The sequence below is a fragment of the Takifugu flavidus genome, chromosome 6 (genome assembly GCF_003711565.1).
Source record: "Takifugu flavidus isolate HTHZ2018 chromosome 6, ASM371156v2, whole genome shotgun sequence".
NCBI lineage: Eukaryota > Metazoa > Chordata > Actinopteri > Tetraodontiformes > Tetraodontidae > Takifugu > Takifugu flavidus.
Window position 1 is genome coordinate 8,382,209 of NC_079525.1, and position 7,617 is coordinate 8,389,825.

Below are 7,617 nucleotides of genomic sequence, written 5' to 3' on the forward strand. Positions count from 1 at the left end.
TGCTTCTGTCTGCCCGTAAAAGAGTAAATCCTTCAAGTTGTGCGGCCGTGTCCGGAATTTGCGCGGTTAGCCAGGTCTCCTGATGCCGGGTCAGTGCCGCCAGCTTGTCCATCTTGTTAGGGAGAGATCTGATGTTCCCCATGATGATGGAGGGCAGGACGGGCCGATAGCGTCTCCTCCTGGCACGGCGCTCGACCCCGGTGCGGCATCCCCGTTTCCTCCTCCTCAGCTCGGGGGGCACATCGGGTCGCTCCTTGGGCAGCGCCGCAGAGCTCCGCAGGGCGGTCTCCGGACGCAGTATCAAAAAGTGAAAAAACGAGTAGAGCCACCAGTGCAAACTCCATAAGTCTTACATACATGATGAAGGTAAATAAAACAAACCGAACGCACAAAAACAAAAGTAGTAGGTGCGGTTTCTCCGCAGGTAGGTGTAGAAGAAAAAGTAAAGAAAAGCTCGAAGGTGAGCAGGAGCTGTTGTTACAGGCTGCCACTTGCGCGGTGCCAGACAGAGAAGATGGAGTCTTGATCTGTGGGCATCCATGTTTTGTCCGACTTCTGATGTCTGATGTTTGATGCCACTTATCCATGTCTTCTTGAGTCGGAATGTTCTCTTTACTCACAGGGATAACCTTTTGTGCAAAAACTTCTGTGAGCTCGATAAAGTCGTCGCCTTCCAGGCTGCTCACTTCTAGGTCTGGTACAGCCTTGCAGGAGACCGTCTTTTGTTCTCCCATGGTGGTGAGTAGGATGTTCACATTTTTTCCTCGCAGGTGAAGGTCATTTGCCAGCTTGTTAGTGCAGAAGGAAGCATTATTCCTGGGTCCAGGAATGCATAACAAGTCAGCACTTTGTTTCCCTTCCTTGCCTTTACTCTCACAGGAACGAAGGATGCTATCAGTGCCCCCAGCCCCAGTCTGGGGGCCCATGTCCCCTGCATCCACAAATCCGCTGACCACTTTGGGAGACTCGTCTTTAAGCTCCATCTTCGAAGCCTCTTCCCTTGATGAGTCTTTGGGTTTCTGCTTTTTGTGAAGGAGTGTAGGGTGTGTTGCTGAACATATCTGACAGCTTTTCTTTTCTTCACAGGCCTTACTCATGTGTCCTGCTGTAAGACAACTGAAGCAGAGTCCTTTACCCTTGAGGAACTCCAACTTTATCTTGTGCAACATTTTTTGAAGTTTTTTGCATTGTTCCATTGTATGATCTCCCTGACAGAAGATACAAGGTTTATTAAAGGCTTTATCCACGTGTGTTCTGTTGGATTGCAATACCTCTCGTGTGTCACTGCCAATCCGCGTGTTCTTTAAATGAAGACTAAACAAATGCCAATTTCAAAATGTATTTACAATAGAATGAATTCAAGATACAAATATTACAGAACCCTGGGCCAGTTCATAACCCTACAAACCACAAAGTCAATTGTCAGGGCATGAAGTCTGACAACCTAACTATCCCTTGACCCAGTCTTTTATAGAAAGACATATGTAAATTATTGATGCTAATTCAGTCCAATCCAGTCCTTCTTCTTGGGTGACCTCATCTTCTTCTTCCAGCCTCCTTTGGTGTTGGTACGGTCCTTCTTCTCCATTGTCTTCCCAGATGGCCAGGTCAGAGTTCATTCCTGCTGAGGAATTTATCAATCACCAGTAAATTATGCTGTCACGTTTTACATCTAAAGTGCTTATAACAGAAAACAGAAACATATGGTACAACACATGCTAATAAAATAAAGACAATTCTCTTCAGTTCCTTTCTCCTCAATTTTATTGTTTCCATCCACAACACCTTTCTCAGTTTTCTGTGGTTTTACCTCGATGGCCAGTGTTTTGATGCTTTTCTTTCCGCCTGTCCTTCCAGTCTTGCTGTCTGTCTGTTGTTTTGTTTGTCCTGGGATTTCACCAAACACAGGGTGTGATGCCATTTCTGCCTGCGTGTTGATGAATGCTACCACATCTTTGAATCTTGTCTGTCGATCTTGTCTTTTCTGAATGTCTATGGCAACTCCTGAATCTCTCTCTGTCTGTAGGGGAGTTTTGCAATGATTGTGCGCATGTTGGCAGCATTTTCCATCTCATCTAAGTACTCAAGGTCTTCCATTGCATTACTGCAGCTTGTGAGAAAGAGGGCGTATGACTCGAGTGCCTTGCTGTCATCTGTTTTATGAAGGGCCAGTTTAAAGCTTTGTCCAGATAAGCCATGGATATCTTGTATTTATCCCCAAAGTGTCCTTCAAAAGTCTCTTGGCTTCAGGATAGCCCTGTTCTGGATCATGTGAAAGCAACTGCGCACTAAGTCATTAGGCTGTCCAATGGTGTGTTGATCTAAATAGTAAAGATGATCTTTGCTATTTTCAGTCTTGCTCTCTACGTTATGTTCAAAGGCACTCATGAAGAGACGATATTCTATTGGATCTCCCTTGAAAACAGGAATGTTCTGTGGTGGAAATGTAGCTCTAACTTGTTGGATTGCAATACCTCTCGTGTGTCACTGCCAATCCGCGTGTTCTTTAAATGAAGACTTCAAGTAAACAAATGCCAATTTCAAAATGTATTTAGTGAAGAGAATTATTTTATCTTGTTAGCATCTTTTATCTTATTAGCATGTGTTATACTATATGTTTTTGTTTTATGTTACAGTTAGTTTAGAAGTTAGGGATAGTATATAATCTTTAGTAGGAATACACATAAGTTGTCTGTGTAAATTCTCAGTCATCCAGGTCATTGTATCCAAGGTAGTTTTCTCTGTCAACTGGACTGGGTTTCTTCTCTTGAAGACGTTTCGCCTTCTATCCAGAAGGCTTCTTCAGTTCTGAAGACAAAGGGGAGACACCTCAACAGAAACTAGGTGAACGACCCGACCAACGACCCTGCTAACGACTCTCAGGTGACCACCCGGATCATTAGCATGCAAATGGTCCACAGGGGCTATATATTTTCAAGCTCTCTCCCAAGCGATTTCAGAACTGAAGAAGCCTTCTGGATAGAAGGCGAAACGTCTTCAAGAGAAGAAACCCAGTCCAGTTGACAGAGAAAACTACCTTGAATACACATAAGCAAGTCAGTTGACCCTTCTTTGACATGAATACTGCTTAGACAGTTGGAGCCAGGCAGACAGGAAATGGTAGACCCTCATCGTAAAACGTGACAGCATAATTTACTGGTGATTGATAAGTTCCTGGACAGGAATATGGCCTTTGACTGGGCCATTTGGGAAGACAATGGAGAAGAAGTACTGCACCAACACCAAAGGAGGCTGGAAGAAGAAGATGAGGTCATCCAAGAAGAAGGACTGGATTGGACTGAATTAGCATCAATAATTTACATATGTCTTTCTATAAAAGACTGGGTCAAGGGATAGTTAGGTTGTCAGACTTCATGCCCTGACAATTAACTCTGTTGTTTGTAGGGTTATGAACTGGCCCAGAGCACTGTATATTTGTATCTTGAATTGATTCTATGTGCTAAATACATTTTGAAATTGGCATTTGTTTACTTGAAGTCTTCATTTAAAGAACACGCGGATTGGCAGTGACACACGAGAGGTATTGCAATCCAACAATTTGGTGACCCCGACGTGATGAAGACAGAGAAGTCATCTGAGGCAAAGAATTCAACAACGGTCACTTTGGAGGACAACTGACGACAAAGGGATCTCTAATAAAAGGTAAGCAGACACCTGTTTAATCAAAAGTTCTGCACATTGGCAATTTCCAAATTTGTCGTCACTGTCAATTGAAGTGTCCTAGTTATAAATTCCAGATGCAAATATAGAAAATATTGAAACGACTGCAGGAATTACGGTTAGAGTCTGGAAGTACTGTTGAAAAAACAGGGAATAAACGGTTAGAGTCCGGAAGTACTGTTGAAAAAACAGGGAATAGACGGTTAGAATAACCGGAACTTGTACAGTGCTGTATTGCTGTACACACAGCACTGTATATGAAAAAGATTTGGGTTGGGACTCGGAGCGCAGTTGACGGGATGGACACTCCCGACGCCCAAGATTTGTGTTTTTGTGTGGGTTGGAAAAGCGCCAGAGTGAACGTGAATTAAAAGGCTCTTTGTCCTTGGGAATTAACCCCCAGAGTGGAACCGGACCAACGAAGTTTGGTCTAGAAGCTTGTTTCACTGAGGCATTGAGTTGACCGTTGGAGTCATTCACATTCAATCTCACTTGGGAGCATAGTTAAAGATGGAACTGGAATGTGGTAAATCGTGCTGGGATCAGGGAGAATGTTCTCCCTATCCCCGGTCTGTGGAAGAACAGTGGAAGTGGACTCTTGATCAGGTGGTGAGTTAAGGTTAATTTAGCTGAAGCATTGTGTAAGTGGGAGTCAGAAACTCACACCATATTACAGGATCATCTTGATAAGCCAAAATTAGGTTTTATAGCAGGAAAATCGTGGCAAAAACAAGGTAAGGAGTTAGAAGATAAGCGTCGAAGGATACATGTTGTGGCTGTGGCAGGTGCAGCAGTGCACTATTGCAGATCTAGGGGGGTCACACGAGTGCCCAATGTAGAGAAGCCTTCATTAGAAGATCCAAACCAGACACTGACATTTAACACCACTTTTTATCATCAGCATTACCTACTACCACTTCCCCACCCCCGTATCAATTGCCAGTTTTGACTATTAACAGTGGTCAGTTAGATGTGGACAGAGATGAAGAAATGCAGGAGTTACATGAGACAGTGTGGGAACTTTGGAGACAGGTCACCAGGATTAAACAGGGACAGGAAGAGGTTGAAGATAAGTTAGGAAAAAATGAATTTAGAGAGGAAGCTCAGGTGGTTCGCCCTAATGTCAGAATGTGTTGCACCCTTTTTTGATTTCATCACATTGCCCGATCAACCTGTTGGGACAAGATCTCCTGGTGAAGACAGGAGCAGCTATTCTGTGCGGAGATAAAGGTCTTGTGGTGCAATTTCCTAATGGACTGAAACTGAACTGCTGTATTTCACACCAAGGTGTGAAGGGACAAATGCTGATGAGTCCGACACCCTCTCCAGAACAGGGGGTGTGGGCGGACATTTATTGGGGAGAACTTGAGCCTGAGACCTCACCTGGTGTCGGTGTTGTGGCATTGTTTCAGAGCTGGAGGCCCTGGTTGTTGATGCTGAGTCCCTTTGCCCCGCCAATTGATCCCTATCATGTAACCCTGTTTTATGACCGTGAGAATAATGAGGTGTATCAGGATGCGTTTAGAGAAAAGTTACAGGGAAGTTTCTGGATGATTACATCATCGTGTTTGTGTGTTGGGCCTGAAGGTATGGCTGCGCAGGTCGACTTTGCTGAACAGAATGAGTGGTATGAGAGACTGTAAAGGAAATGTTGTCATTTCTGGGTCTCGCGAGCTATAGTAGACATTTTATTCCTACATATTCAGAAAAGACTACGCCCCTACGTGCAATGGTGAATGAACAGGGAATGCGTGATTTGGCAGCCCGGCTAACATGGACAACTGAGGGAGAGAAAGCGTTCATTGCTCTTAAACAGGCACTCACGACATCTGCATGTTTTGCCATTCCGGAATATAAAGATACTTTTTTTTGGGATGTTTTTGAAAGAGAACATACAGTAAATGGTGTTCTCTTTCAGAAAAAAGGGGGTGAAAGGAAAGTAATAACGTATGCAAATATAATGCTGGACCCCATTGAAAACAGGCAGCCACCATGTGTAAGGCATGTAGTGGTAGGGTAGCAAAACTTTTACAAAAAACAGCACATTTAGTGATGGGTTACGCTCTGACAGTTCTTACAACACATAGTGTGGTATCACCGGTCAGCTCAGCAGCATTCACCATGACCTCACTTAGACAGACCAGGATGGACAAGATTTTAACGGCACCACACATAACATACACACATGAAGGGATCAATATGACAGATGGAATAGGAGAGGGCGAACCACACAGATGTGAGGAGAAAGGGAAGAAAGGTGAAAAAACCAGAGTAGACCTCAAGGCGGAGCCGTTAAAGGATCCAGATGAAATACTAATCACAGATGGCTGTTGTTTCAGACACCCACAGGAGGGGCTGAAAGCTGCCTATGCAATAGTTAGAAAATCAGAAGAGGATTTTGAGATGTTATTAAATTTTTGATTCATCCAACACATGGTTTCCCCAAACAAATTAGGTCTGATAATGGAACTCATTTTAAGAATAAAGATTTACAAGAAGTAGAGAAGGCGTTAGGCGCAGGTAGAAAGAATGAATCAAACACTGAAGAGCAAAATTGGCAAGATATGTGCTCTCAGCGAAATGAAATGGACACAGGCGCTTCCAATAGCCTTGATGTCAGTAAGAAGCTCTGTTAGCTCCCGAACAGGATTCACCCCCTTTGAGCTCGAGAGGGGTGTTCTCTTTCCGGGACCAGGAGCAGAAAATCCATAGGCCAGCCCAGCACTTTTATGAAATATAAATCTTATTTTGTGCAACTAAAAACGACTCTCTCAGTTTTCTCCCAACAGGCAACCTCTGTAACAACAGTCAGTGAGGATCCAGGAATTCCACACACAGCTGAGTGGGTTCTTCTGAGAGTCATCAAGTGAAAGTTGTCAGAGCCCAGGTGGACTGGTCCCTTTGAAGTTGCAGAGTGAACATCACATGTTAACCCTAACCCTAACATCCTCACATACTAACACCCTAACACATTAACCCTAACTCTGGTATCACTGGAATCAATGTACCCCAGCAGATAATCCACAGAGAACACTTGGACAGATCCGGAAACATCTAAAGAAGATGGCACCATGATTAAACTTCTGTTATTCTTGATTACAGCAAAGGAAGCGGTCAATGAATTGTTATATTGGCCTAGCTTAGGCAAGGCCAAAAGGGGGATTGAAGAGAATTATTTTATCTTGTTAGCATCTTTTATCTTATTAGCATGTGTTATACTATATGTTTTTGTTTTATGTTACAGTTAGTTTAGAAGTTAGGGATAGTATATAATCTTTAGTAGGAATACACATAAGCAAGTCAGTTGACCCTTCCTTGACATGAATACTGCTTAGACAGTTGGAGCCAGGCAGACAGGAAATGGTAGACCCTCATCGTAAAACGTGACAGCATAATTTACTGGTGATTGATAAGTTCCTGGACAGGAATATGGCCTCTGACTGGGCCATTTGGGAAGACAATGGAGAAGAAGGACTGCACCAACACCAAAGGAGGCTGGAAGAAGAAGATGAGGTCACCCAAGAAGAAGGACTGGATTGGACTGAATTAGCATCAATAATTTACATATGTCTTTCTATAAAAGACTGGGTCAAGGGATAGTTAGGTTGTCAGACTTCATGCCCTGACAATTGACTCTGTTGTTTGTAGGGTTATGAACTGGCCCAGAGCTCTGTATATTTGTATCTTGAATTGATTCTATGTGCTAAATACATTTTGAAATTGGCATTTGTTTACTTGAAGTCTTCATTTAAAGAACACGCGGATTGGCAGTGACACACGAGAGGTATTGCAATCCAACATTAGCAAATACACAAGATTTATATCAATCAGGACCTCACGATTCCTTGTTTCCTATCTACTTTTCCCATCTTTACGACCTCCTTGTCTTATCGAACAGGGTACCTCTAAGTGCTGGTTATATAAACAGCTCCAGCA